Source organism: Canis lupus, chromosome 14 (genome assembly GCF_048164855.1).
Source record: "Canis lupus baileyi chromosome 14, mCanLup2.hap1, whole genome shotgun sequence".
NCBI lineage: Eukaryota > Metazoa > Chordata > Mammalia > Carnivora > Canidae > Canis > Canis lupus.
Genome location: NC_132851.1, coordinates 34298811 through 34313695, shown reverse-complemented (window position 1 = coordinate 34313695; position 14885 = coordinate 34298811). Strand labels below are relative to the sequence as shown.

Sequence of the window (14885 nt, the reverse complement as noted above, 5' to 3'; positions counted from 1 at the left end):
AATTAATATTCATTACAGGAAGCAGATGGAAAATGGGCAAGTGTTTGAAAATTCTCACCATGTGATTTTATTTTTTATTTATTTTTTTTCTTTTTTCACCATGTGATTTTAAAGTATAATTTAATCGTACATTTGGGGTGTCAAGGAGTATTTAGTTCATGTCTTTTGCATTCAAATGAGGGAACTGGAAATAATCAGTTTTTCTATTCATTCATTTAATTATTCAACTAATAAAAATATTGACAGAAATCACATCAACAGCTAACATATATTTATTTATTTATTGCTTACAGTATATCAGGCACTGGTCTGAGAATTTTATATGTATTAACTCACTGAAATATTTACTGAACACCTAACATGTACCAAGTACTGTTGTATCCTGGGGACAGAGTGCCTAATAGAGAGATGAATCTATCTTCATAGAGATGATATTTTAGTGGAATAGACAATGAATGTGCAACCGAAGAATAATATCATTAGAAATTTTTCTAATTGTACTGACAAAATTAAACAGGATTATAATACAAAGACTAACTGAAGTTGGTTATTTTAGTTAGAGTTATCAATATAGTCCTCTCTGAGGTCTCACACAAAACCAGCCAGCCCTATGCAGACAGAATTCGAAGTGCAAACGTGAGATAAATTACTAAAGATAAGGTTATTTATCCTCATTGTCCATAGTTACATGTTTGAGTTTTGGTTCAGATTTCTTTTTTCTAAGATTTTATTTATTTATTCATAGAGACACAGAGAAAGAGGCAGAGATACAGGCAGAGGGAGAAGCAGGCTCCCTGCAGGGAACCCGATGTGGGACTCAATCCCGGGACTCTAGGATCATGCCCTGAGCTGAAGGTAGGCAATTTTAACTGCTGAGCCACCCAGGTGCCCCTGGTTCAGATTTAATAGGGAGATACTGAAGAGTTTTAAGGAGGAAAATGAAATGGTATAATTTACATTTTGGAGCAACCACTTGTGGTATATGTGGAAAATGGTCTGGGGAGGGAAAAGCTTGAAATCCAAGGAGACCAATTAGAAGCCTATTGGTGATCCAGCTTAAGGATCCAGCTTAAGGATAATTCTGCCTTGGGCCACAGTGAAGGCTTGTGAAAAAGGAAAACAAGGCAGAGACTGACTATATTTTGAGACTGAATTAATGGATTTGGAAATAAAATGTGTGGGGATGGGGAGGAGAAAAAGAAATATGAAGATGACTCCCATGATTTTTGCCTTAGCAACAAAATAGTTCATGCTGCAGCAACTCACATCCCCCGGTGAAGGCTAAGAGAGAATCAGGTATAATGGGCAATCAAGAGCTCTCTTTAAAGATATTCACTCTGAGGTCTCTTTAGACATGCAAATAGAAAAGCCAAAGTGGTGTTTAGACTTATGGGGTTTGGAGCTCAGGAAGAGTAAGAAGCTTAAACGAATAGTTTGGAATCATTAATGCATAGATATTGATAAAATCTAGGAGGCTGATGAAATCACCTGTAGAAAGAATATAACAAAGGAGATGAATGGGGTGGGTTCCAGGACAAAATGCAAAGGCACACCTACGTTTAGAGGTCAGGTAGGGAAGAGGGCACATAAAGAGTAAATAAAGTGTCTGAGTAAAGAGGCCAGGGAGTAATCAGTGAGGAGGAAAGATGGGGAAGGTTAGTGTGGGATTACAAAATCCCTGAACGGAGAGGTTTTCGGGGCACGTGTGGTCGAGGGCAGAAGGCAGAGGATTTGGAAGCATGTTAAGTTTATCATGAAAAAAAAATCTGTGTAGTTTTGGATTTGAAAAGATTGGAATTGATTGAAGAAAGAACTGGAATTGAGAACACGTAGACAGAGCACATGAAAATTCATTGGAGAAATTCTGCTGTGAAAGGGAACAGATGGCCACGATAGCCAAACTGTGGAAGGAGCCTCGGTGTCCAACGAAAGATGAATGGATAAAGAAGATGTGGTTTATGTATACAATGGAATATTACTCAGCTATTAGAAATGACAAATACCCACCATTTGCTTCAACGTGGATGGAACTGGAGGGTATTATGCTGAGTGAAGTAAGTCAGTCGGAGAAGGACAAACATTATATGTTCTCATTCATTTGGGGAATATAAATAATAGTGAAAGGGAAAATAAGGGAAGGGAGAAGAAATGTGTGGGAAATATCAGAAAGGGAGACAGAACGTAAAGACTGCTAACTCTGGGAAACGAACTAGGGGCGGTAGAAGGGGAGGAGGGCGGGGGGTGGGAGTGAATGGGTGACGGGCACTGGGTGTTATTCTGTATGTTAGTAAATTGAACACCAATAAAAAAAAATGAAAGTAAAAAAAAAAAAATAAAAAATAAAAAAAGAAAGGGAACAGAGAGCCGGGGTCAGACGTGGGGTGGTATAATGTGTATGTGCATATTATGTACTCAGATACACAAGTATTATCATTATTACTTACATATAACAGACTTGAACATGTTCATGCAGAAACAGGCCTTAACCATCATTTAGAAATTGAAAGACTTGTGCTGGGAGTGAAAGGAGTTAAATAAAGGAGCTATTCTTGAAAAGATAACAGGGATTTCGAGACAAGCGTATGTGTTTCAAGTTAAAGAGGGAATATAAGTGGGACAAGAGTACAAGTCTCCTGATTTGTAGAAGGAAATATATTAATACCAGAAAGAACATCAGCCTTGAGATCAGTTAAAACCTTACTTGCCGTTTATTATCTCTGACACTTGGGAAGTTATTTGATTTCTTAGTTTCAGTTTATTTCCTGTAAAAGGAGGATAATCATATAGACCTAATAACATATAAGATGTTTTCATGATACTTCTTCCTATGACAGATTTATTAATTAACGATATTATTATGAACGAATGTCTCTAAACTACTTTGTAAATTTCATGGTCCCTCTTTATTTCCCATAGTGCCTATCCCAGTAGAGCCTCAACATTCTTAAAATGATGTCAACTTGGTAAGTATTACGTTCTGTGTTTTCCCTCTTCTCCTTTTGGACTTTGATGTAGGAAAGACGTTACGGTTAGAAGCCGACAGTCAAGAAAGAATTCTTGAGATGTCGTTGATGCAAAAAAGGTGGTTTTATTAAAGCACAGGGGCAGGACTGTGGGTAGAAAGATCTGTGGGGTCTGAAAATGGGGTCCCACTTTCAGGTTGGGAGGGGGTTAGGGAGAGTGTAAGCCTCCTAGATATTTTGGAAACTAGGTTTCCAGGATCCTGAGGGGGTTAGCTAAGCTATTGTTGGGAAAGGTTATTTATTATTTAGTAAACCTTCAGACCTGAGACCCTTCAGATGTATATTGGTGGGCCATATGCTTGGAGGATGATTGCCAACATGTATCTTGCGGGGGTAGAGATAAAGGAAATTTCCAAAGGAATTTGTGTATGTTAAAGTAGACTTGCAGGGTCCTGGGGGTTGAGCTAAAATTGCCTTTTGCCCTTAGCAAAGTATTAATGTGGAGACAGTTGAGTCCCTAGAGGAAGGTCACTGGCCGGTTTCAATGACTTGTCGATGAGCTGTAAGTAGTATGAAAATTAACAATTTTTCTCTGACTTTATTTCCCACATCAGATTCCATTTCATATGCAAACAACTTCATATAAAAATGATATTTGTGATCAAACTTGCAATTATTTAAAAACTTATTTCCTAACACAAAGCTCCTGGATGACATCTTTTTATTCCTGTAGTTTGTTAGCATATAGGATTGGATGAATTTAAAAACAACACAAATAAGAATAAAAGAGAAGTTCTCATTATGCCACTGCATTGTTTAAATATGGAATAGATTTCCCATTAATTTTGAATACCTTGATATACTGCCCCTGACCTGCTGTGATTTGGCTTCTGCCTTCCTTTCCAGACGTGTCTCCCATTTGCTCTCTGCCTCACCCCAAAGAGCCTCGGTTTCAGGTTTGCTTGGCCCTGTTAATTCAATAAATCATGCTATTTTATGCATCCTTGAGGTCTTTTCACATGTGATTACTTCTGCCAAAATGCGCTCTGACTCCTCTGCTTATTTATAAAGCTAAAGTTAGTTATCATTCAAAATAGAATGAGAATCACTTACTCTGTAAGACTGAAATCCTGGTCAGATCTAAATGTTCCAGTTTATTAAAATTAGACCTGGGGCCAAGAGTAGAAGTCAGATGACAGGCTGGCTACAAAGAACAGTGAGGGAATTTTGGAGGATGATGGAATTATTTTTATCTTGATTTTGGTCATGTTTATACAATTTTATGCATTTGTCAAATCTCCTAGAACTGTACAATGAAAAGGGTAAACTTTATAGTATGTAAATCATACCCCAGTAAACCTATGAGAAAGGCCGTTTGTGAAGTTTTCAGATCATGTGTGAATTATAAAGATGCTTTCTGCATCCTAACTTTACAGGGCAGAATAAATCATTTCCTTGATCCCTTTCCCCCAGTCTTATCTGGACTTTATGGATTGTCTTTTTTTTTTTTTTCCTTATAAAAAAGGAGAGAGAGAAAGGGAAAAGTCTAGAGTTTCCCACACTATGCTCTCTTTCCTTACATATCTCCTTATATACTTCACTCTTTCTAGACCTGGTTCAAATGCAAAAACTCCCCAAAGAGAAGATAGTCCAGGTCTCTCAAGGGTTCAAAGGACAAGGGAGGAAGAAAAATAAAAAAAGGAAAGAAATTAGTAGAAACGGAATTTGTTTAATTAGAAATTACCAACTGAATAAATACGCTTATTTTCCTTCTCGACTCCAATATATACATTACTAAATATCAAAACCAAAATCATATTAAAGGGAAAAAGAAGGATTGACCTTTAAAAATGTAGAATCAAAAAATGACACAGAAGATGAAAAATGGACATTTCTTCATAATGCAACTATAAAGAAACTAGAATCCCTTATCTAGCTAAACTGTCAATTAATATGAAGATCTTTTTTGAAAAGGCATTCCAAAATTTACTATCTTTTCATCTATTGTTAAGAATCTCAAAAAAAAAAAAAATCTCCTGAGATTTGTTCTCCACCAAAATGAGAGATTAAAACAAGAAAGAGAAAGGTGTGGGATTCTGCAGAGGCTCTAAGATAAATAGAAGCAACATGAATTCCTAAATTCAGGTAAAGGAAAATCCCAGAACAGATATGAGGCAATTACTAACTCTAGGAAAAACAAAAAGTTGTACATAACGAATGTAAGATGCCTATGCTGAGTAGTATAAATTATATAATAATAGAGGAAATTAAAACATAAGGAAATAATCATGTAAACTTATTGATTGATAATATAGCAGAAAATACTAGAATTAACAGCCCTAAGGAACAGAAAGTGGTTCCTCTGTGAAGCAAAACTTGAGGATGAAGTAGAGGGGAGTGTGGAATTCTGTTTTACTTCCCATCATTCTGGTACAGCTTGATTTTTGAATCTATGTACATTTACTGCATGGCATTTAAAAAATAATTTAAAAAACAGTGTGGGCGAATATACAAGTGAGGTAACAGGAGTTTTCTAATATTTATCACACCATGCATTGGTTGTCAATTTATTTCTCCATTTCTCCATCAGGGAGAGCTTCAAGGCAGGGATCATGTAGTAAGATTTTTAAAAAGATTTTATTTATTTATTCATGAGAGACACACAGACAGAGGCAGAGACACAGACAGAGGAAGAAGCAGGCTCCCTGCGGGGAGCCCAATGCGAACCCCATCCCAGGACCTTGGATCATCACCTGAGCCAAAGGCAGATGCTCAACCACTGAGCCACCCAGGTGCCACTGGGACCCTGTATTATTGACCTTCTGTGCCTACACAACTTGCATATAACTAACAGCATATGCTCAGATACTTCTTTGTTTTTTTAAGCAAATAATGTATGAAAACATGAATAGAGGTGGCTGCTGAGAATCCACAAAATAACAATGAATACACAAAGACAAGGCCAGTAATTGAGGGGACTGAACAGGCAACAGTGATTGACTTGAATCTTCTCACTAAATTACAGCTTTCGGCATCTCCTAGGTTGAGGGCATAAGGCTTCACATCCAGATTGCTTTAAATTCACATGGGTCCACCTCTCTGTCAAAAAACAAATGCCCTCTTGATGTTTTCTCTAGAAGTGTTGACAAACTTCAGAAGTCATCCACAAATTATCCACCTTCTTTTGTCCTCTATAATTTCATTAATGGAACCATCACACACCTGGTGATGGCTCACCTTCTATTATTCACCGTTCTTGTCTCTGGCCTTATATTTATAGATCGATCAGAAGTTAGTATAACAGTTAGTACCATTCTCAGATTCCTTTCTTTTAAAAAAACCTTTTTATTTTAAAATGATTTTAGATTCGCATGCAGCTGTATGAAATATATAGGGAGATTCTATGTACCCATCACATTTCCCCCAGTGATAACACCTTGCATGACTATGATATAATATCACAATCAAGAAATTGACATTGATATAATCCATTGACTTTATTCAGATTTCACCAGTTTTATATATACTTATCTGGGTGTCCCTAGATTCCTTCCTTCCTTCCTTTCTTCCTTCCTTCCTTCCTTCCTTCCTTCCTTCCTTCCTTCCTCCTTTCTTCTTCTTTCTTTCTTTCTTTCTTTCTTTCTTTCTTTCTTTCTTTCTTTCTTTCTTTCTTTCTTTTCTTTCTTTCTTTCTTTTCTTTTCTTTCTTTCTTTCTTTCTTTCTTTCTTTCTTTCTTTCTTTCTTTCTTTCTTTTCTTTCTTTCTTTCTTCTTTCTTTTTCTTTCTTCTTCTTTTTTTTTTTTTTGACAGCAGCTTGATTCTGTCCATGAAAGCATGTCCAACTGTGTGATATGTCCCCGCATGAGGTTCCTCTATCAAATCATTAGCCCTGGGAACATTTCCTCATCCAAGAGTCTATAGTTAAGTAAAATGTGGTTGAACTGCTACTACATCCCAGAAACTTTGCACTGAAAAGCATATTTTCCCGCTTGGTATTATCTCCAACAACCATATAAAAATTATTATTACCTGCAGATGAGAATGCTGAAACTTGGAGAGGTATGGTGACATGGATATTGTCACATGTTACAAAGTGGCATATCTATAATATTTACAATTGTCGAAAACAAGATAGCAGGCCCCTTAGCATTAGAGTCACTTATGCTAAGTAAGCCCCATATCACCAAACTCATATCACCAAACGACAGTTCTGTCTCCCCCAGAAATGGGAATTTTAAATCAGTCAATCTGTAATTACCTGATCAGCACTAGTTAGGTAATCTACACAATTGACCTGTCATCCCCTACAGGAAAGTAATCTTGCTTTAACTAACTTGCCTTTTTTGCTTAGTATAACTTCCTTGTTCCCACTCCCATCTGCCTATAAAAGTCTTTCATTTTGTACAGTTCCTCACAGCTCCATTTGCTAGATTTCATGCTGCCCGACTTGAATTGATTTTTGCTCAGATAAACCCTTAAAATTTTTGATATGCCTCAGTTTATGTTTTAAATACACTTTATCTTAAAGTCCAATTTCTTCTACAGTCTGAGAAAAATTCTTAACTGTTATTTCCTTTTTAATAACTTGTGATTTGTAAAACCAGAGGGAAAAATGAGTCAAAATGGATTTTAGTCCTACTAATTTTCATCTATTATCCATCCACTAGCCTTCCTGCATACACCTATTCCACAGTATTGGATAAATTTCCTTTGACAGACATTTTGAACTCTAGCAAAAATTTCAAAAAACATGAGGTATGACCTTCAAAGGAATTGGAATTCATCTCTGGTGTATTATGGTTTTTATTTCTGACTGTTGCTAGTCTCAAAAAAGATATCTTGATATAAAAATAAGCACTTATGGTCATTGAAATCCTTCTCTTATGATTAGCTATAAAAATATGCCCATTTCAAACATACCCTGAAATAGTAACAGAATCAGCATGTAGTTCAATTCCAAGAATTCCAAGGGTGTTTTTCCACTTTCATTAAAATGCACTGCAATGAGGAAATTATGTGAATATCATTTTAAGCTTTACAAGGAAACTTTTTAAAATTGATAGTTATAAGTGTTTACAATACAAATTCAAGGTGATTACACGATGATTAGCACTTGCTTATATGTCTCTTAAGAAACCACACAATCTGATTCCAAACAGCAATCTCTTAGAATACTTGACCTTGATGAGCTTGATGATGATTTTGGTGACAGACTTTTTAAATTAAAATTTTATTATAATGCTGTGACTTGTCACTTTCTAATATTTATGTATAACAGAGCAGCAATAGAATACTCACCTACTGGTAGCCTAATTTTGGTTTCATGTATATAGAGTTGGCAATTTCAGGGATAGCAACAATAATACTGAACATTTTTGAGAGATTAGGACATGCCAGATAATATTATGAGCAATATCTTGGTATTAATTCTATTAAAATCTGCACATTAAAAAATATTTTATGTATTTATTTCAAAAAGAGAGTGAGAACGCACACACAAGTGAGCATGAGCATGATTGTGGGGAAGGGCAGAGGGAAAGGGAGAAGCCCTGAGCAGGGAGCCCAACCCAGCTAGATCTCAGGACCTTGAGATTATGACCTGAGTCCAAGGCAGACACTTAACTGACTGAACCACCCAGGCGCCTCTAAATTCTTCACACTTTCAACAGAAGCAATTGTAGTATTCTTCAAAGGAAATCTAGGATCAAATTCTATCTTGTCAGTCCTAATTAATGGTGATTCATCGATTTCTGCACAATTCCTTATACGTAAGTTCTTCATGCCAGCCTCTAGATGGAGCTCAAGTCCTCTTCACTTCAAGGGATGTAGGAGTTGGATTCAGGTCAATGATGATGTCTGGGTCATTGAGGTTGTTCTGCTATGGGCCACCATATCACCAATGGCACCCACTGAGATGAATGAAACTTGTCTTTGATCCTTCTACATTGAAGATTCTATTTACCCTCTTTGGACCCAATTATTAGAATCAAGCAAGATCAGGGTGAGGCCCAGAGAAACTGGGGTAAAGACAAGAAATATAGGGACTATTTTTAGTGTGCCATGTTATAAAGACAGTGTAAACAAGGTTTTTGATTTGCATATAGTCCAGCTTCACTAACAACACTAGATACAGCTGCTCTTCTAGTCATCAAATATTTGGCTTCCTCTCCCTTCCTCACACAAAATACACTCACTCATGTCCCTTTGATCAGTAGAAGTAATCAGATATCATATCCACTTATGACATCAGCACTACCTATCAGAAGGTGTTTTCTAGATCAGGTGCAGTTGAAGCTCTTTGTATTTTGGAGACCTGCAAACTAAAGTTATCTCTATCAGGAATACCCAACACGAGAAAAGAAAATGAGCAGGATAACAACCCCATCTAGAAAGATAACTATGGGAAACAGAGATCAGATTTAACCCTGTAGAAATTCTGATACCCCTCTTACCAACCTTTGGGATGGGGAAAACTCCACTTGCAATCCACTTATTTTCTGGGAATAGATCTCTTTGTTCTTTGTTCTTTGGGGCTCTTGGTCACTCTCAGAAAATTTACTCACTTCCTATTATCTGATTCCTTAACCATATCTAAAATGGGCATCCAGGAATATGTCTTCCCTGGTTCCTAATAAGCTTTCTTAGCTTGGTTCGCGCTTTAAAGATTTTTTTAAAAAATTTATTTATGATAGAGAGAGAGAGAGAGAGAGGCAGAGACACAGGCAGAGGGAGAAGCAGGCTTCATGCCGGGAGCCCAACGTGGGACTCGATCCCGGGACTCCAGGATCATACCCTGGGCCAAAGGCAGGTGCTAAACTACTGAGCCACCCAGGGATCCCCTAAAATAGGCATTCAGGAATATGTCTTCCCTGGTTCCTAATAAGCTTTCTTAGCTTGGTTCTCGCTTTAAAAAGGTTCAGGATAAAGAGTAGTTTCAATCTCAAACAATCTCACTCTTTCTTAGTCTATGTTGGTAGATATTTGGACAATACACTTCTCTCAGAAGGTTAACCATCTTTTAATTTTTTTTCTTTTCAATGTATTTAAATCTCATCACTTCTATGTGGTGATTATCATCCACACAATTATTTTGAAACTTAATTCTGATGTTTGATGTTTATTTGCCTACTTACTCCACTATTTCCCCTTAACTTTATTTTTTTTATTGAAGTATAGGTGACATAACATTATATTCCCTTTAATTTTTTATTCAAATACAAATACAGTCTCAAGCCTATCAGTTTGGTGGGAAAACCACTCCTTTAAGTTCTCCTTGAGCTATTTTGCCTAATTAAAAAAAAAATCTACTGAATGACATAATCTTTTTTTTGTAAATTTATTTTTTATTGGTGTTCAATTTGCCAACATATAGCATAACACCCAGTGCTCATCCCATCAAGTGCCCCCTCAGTGCCCGTCGCCCAATCACCCCCACCCCCGCCCACCTCCCCTTCCCCCACCCCTAGTTCATTTCCCAGAGTTAGGAGTCTCTCATGTTCTGTCTCCCTTTCTGATATTTCCCACTCATTTTTTCTCCTTTCCCCTTTATTCCCTGTCACTATTTTTTATATTCCCCAAATGAATGAGACCATATAATGTTTGTCCTTCTCCGACTGATTTATTTCACTCAGCATAATACCCTCCAGTTCCATCCACGTTGAAGCAAATGGTGGGTATTTGTCGTTTCTAATGGCTGAGTAATTGAATGACATAATCTTGATTGAGATTTCCCAGTACCCTGGGGATATGGGCTCCAGTTTGAATAGCAGATTTATTGAGATTAGAAATGAGAGTGTCATTGTAATATTAAGTTTTGAGTACTGTCTTAATAGTAATATGGTTGAGAGAAGAGACTAGGAGGAGAGGCAAGTTCAGAAACTATTCCCATTCATTCACTAAACATGGATGGTGTACCCACTATACTCTAGTCAGTATTCTAGATTCTGAAGATACAAAAGTGAAAAACATAGGTAAGAATTTCTGCCATTTTGGAGCTTATATTTAGTGAAGGAATAGAATATTGGGAGGTAAATTTGAAAAGGTTTTTCTGGCCTGGGCAATGGCAGATATTCTAAGACTAGAGTTTCTTTTTCTCTTTCAGAGTTCCCATCCTTAGTAAGCATCATCTCCTTCAGGCTGCTGGGTTCCTCTCTGATTCTTTCTCCTAAGTGTAGAATAAGATTCATTAAGATGGGGGCCTCTGGATTCTTCTAAATTAGATAAAATTCTCTAAAAGCTCAGTCTCTTCCGTCCCTTTGACACCACCCCATCCTCCTCAGAATGTCAGAAGATGACAATTTCCTCGCTCATCAGAAGGGAGGCCTTTGATGAAATAACTATGAACTTTATGAATTGCAGTCTACTTTTAGTAGACTTTTCTTATTTTGATTTTCTTTTCAATCACAGGGTATTTGTCATTTGATCACTATGTACTCTTTTTCTTTTTCAAAATAGTATGTAGAATTTTGGATGTTCAAAATGCTCAACAATAAATTAATGACCCTTAAAGGAGAAGAAAAAAATTCAGGGGAGAGCAAGTGGAGAGATGGTTATAATTATACAATTTTAACAGTTTCTATAAGCTGATATAAAGAATTCCCATAGAGTTTACTGGAAAATAACAGTCTTTTTTCTCTTCTTATGAGATTATTGAAGCTTAGATTTGACATGACTTTTAACTTATTGTATGATAATAACACTTAAGGAATCATTTGAGAATCATATGACTATTGATTGATACCAGTGTAATATACTATTTTCTAGGACAAAAATCTGTCATATTGTGGAACAAAACCTAGATTTTTTTTTCCATTTGATATTTTCTGGAATGAGATTTAAGAAAATTGGCTAATTACTGGATAACTATTATTTGCCCTTCTTCCATAGCCCAGAATATCAATAGGATAATTTTCTCCTGAAGAAAAACATATTCACTTCTTTGACACAGGGAAGGGAAGAACCCCAGAGACCAATGACATAGCTTCTTCAAATGGAAGACAGCTGACCAACTCAAAGAATAATAGATGAGTAGTCTATAAACGATACCATCAAAGTCTTTGTGGAAAAATAGACATTGTTGTCCATGAGGCATATTGAATGGTCAATGTTTACACAGCTTATTAGTCTGCAGTAACTAAAATTATTGATCAATTTTACTGAAAATGCACCATCTACTCTCCCTTCCTTTATCTCTCCCTCTTGTTGTTCAAATTATCCCGTTAAATTAAAAATATATATGAGATTTCCTTTAATTATGTTTTTCTTTCAAAGGACTGCTTTATCTTTCTCTTTTCTCTTTATGGCTATATTTCTAGAAGAAATAGTCTTCTGTTACTATTTCCATCCCAATATTCCTTAACAATAATAGGTTTTTAAATTATTATTACTATCATAAAAGTTTAGACATGGTGAATCAACTGTCAATACCCATTCAAGCCTCTTCCCTCTAGTGTGCTTTCTATAGTAGGGATGATGGATGTCCTACATATGCCACTGTGATTTGTCAGTCCAATGCACACAAAGGTGACTCAGAAGGTAGACGTGAGAAAAGTCTGGACTTCTGTGTTTTCTCTCAACAAGCTTAATCTTGGAGCCTTCTATGCCACCCCCAAGGGAGCATTGGCACCTTCCAGTGTTTGGTCACTAGCCTCAGGCTGTAGAGATGCAGGATGTGGGGCTTCCATTCTGCTGAGGAAACCATAGGGAAATGGCAGCCTAGCTCTAGACCTGCCAGCAATAGCAACAGACTCTGGGCTGTGGTGTGGATGTGGAATCTGGAGCAAGCAGTGACAGTGCCATATCCCAGATGGGCAGATCGGAGGATAGATGGCAAATTTCTTGGTAGCCCTCTTCTCAAATGTCGCCTAAGGAGATATTTCTGAAACCTGAATCTACAGGATTTTTTTTTCTTTCTTTTTTTTAAGCCCTGAAAATGACTTTGTAATCCATTTAATATCCTGCAATAAATCCCTTTAAGCTTAAAATGGCCAAAGTAGATTCTTTCTCTGAACTAAACTTTGATAAATTCGGTATCACTTTCTACATATTTCATCACTTGCCTTTCCCCTCCCCCGCTTAACTCATGTTTTTTTGTTTTTGTTTTTGTTTTTTTTTAAGATTTTGTTTATTTATTCATGAGAGACACAGAGAGAGACAGAGGCAGAGACACAGACAGAGGGAGAAGCAGGCTCCATGCAGAGAGCCTGATGTGGGACTCTACCTGGGGTCTCCAGGATCAGGCCCTGGACTGAAGGCAGCGCCAAACCACTGAGCCACCACGGCTGCCCCTTAACTCATGTTTGAAAGCAAAATTGATACCTGGTTAGTATCATTACCATTTATTCTCCCACAGCCTCACAAGTGTCTAGTGGCATCTTAGTCGTACAAGATGCTCAATGGATATGTATCTGATATAGGAAGATGCTCAAAAAATAGTGGGCTATAAATTATACACCCTTTAACAACAAAGAAACAATATACCCATTACCCCAACAACTTCAACTTTTATAAAAGCAAGATAACTTCTTTCCAAATAGTCTAGGTCAAATGTTTTTATTCTTTATAACTTTTTTCTACTTCCTTCCCTACAATTGTCTTTTTATTAGAATATGATTGAAGAAAAGGATTTATCTTTAAAACAGAGATACTTCGCATGGCTGTTAGGTGGTTTATTTTATTATTTTATTTTATTTTATTTTATTTTATTTTATTTTATTTATTTTATATTTTTGTTAGGTTGTTTGAATGGATCATATAGTTAGGATTTTGAAACTAAATTTCCATCTTGATCTCTCTTACATTTCCTATTGTCACTTAAATGAAACAGAACAATGTCCCAACTTGGCAAGTTTAGAAACCTTGAGGATCATCAAAGATGATGACAGGACTTGATTTTTTTTTTTTTTTCCTGGAGCCACCCATCAGATTTCAGAAATGCTTTATACAAACTTCCTATTGTGTCACATAGAATATTAAAAAGCTGTATATTGATGACATGAGGTTTAATTAAATTAATGTTTTTACTGCTACGGCTTCATCAAATCTAATGCCTGCTAGTAACTTTTGGTGCCACTGTCTTGATTCATGCTGAGGCACCAGTGGTTTTACTAACATTGCTCTTGTGCAGTCATCTTTGCAAATGTCAACACAGTGAAAAGTGTGTTAATTAACATCTTAATATTCTTATGAAAAGAACCTTTACCTGATGAACTCCCTAATAGAATGTTAGGGACCATTAGCATGGGTTAAGGGTGTTCTTAAGTTTTTGATACCTTTTCATAAGTTTTATCTCTGGATCTTTTAAAATGTCTGGCTAAGGAAATTAACTAATGAGGGGATCCCTGGGTGGCTCAGTGGTTTGGCACCTGCCTTTGGCCCAGGGCGCGATCCTGGAGTCCCGGGATCGAGTCCCACGTCGGGCTCCCTGCATGGAGCTTGCTTCTCCCTCTGCCTATGCCTCTGTCTCTCTCTCTCTCTCTCTCTCTGTCTATCATAAATTAATTAATTAATTAATTAAAAAAATAAAAATAAGGAAGTTAACTAATAAATAAATGAATGTATGTACAATCCAGTTACTTTTTGGTAGTACTCAAGTCAATGATTTTTTTTCCTTCGGATGCGTAGCCAAACTATATCAAGTCAAATATCATTTTCATTCAATTTCAATTTTTCACATGTGAGTTTTTTCACCCCCACTGGAAGGGTCACTAAAACTTTACCCCCAAGCATCCATTTAAAGAGCAAATGCAGTTAATTCTGAAAGTCAAATTTAGTTTAACTAGAGGAGCAGTTACTAAGGCCCTTTTGTAATTGATGTGTTTTACATAAAAGCAGCATTCCATCCATTCATGAGTTCTTAACATAAAAGACATTGCATTTGAATGGAGACTACAATTTTCCTGATAACTTTTCATCACCAAGGGAG

General features: G+C 36.6%; 1 long non-coding RNA gene across 1 annotated transcript in view; it reads left to right on the top strand.

Moving 5' to 3' along the window:
• Nucleotides 1–627: 627 nt before the first annotated feature.
• Nucleotides 628–14885, top strand: part of LOC140603428 (uncharacterized) — a 37287-nt gene continuing 23029 nt past the window's right edge. Inside the window, exons 1-2 of the long non-coding RNA XR_012006412.1 lie at nucleotides 628–855; nucleotides 2917–2963. This is a non-coding gene — a long non-coding RNA (uncharacterized lncRNA). The remainder of the gene's footprint in view (nucleotides 856–2916; nucleotides 2964–14885) is intronic.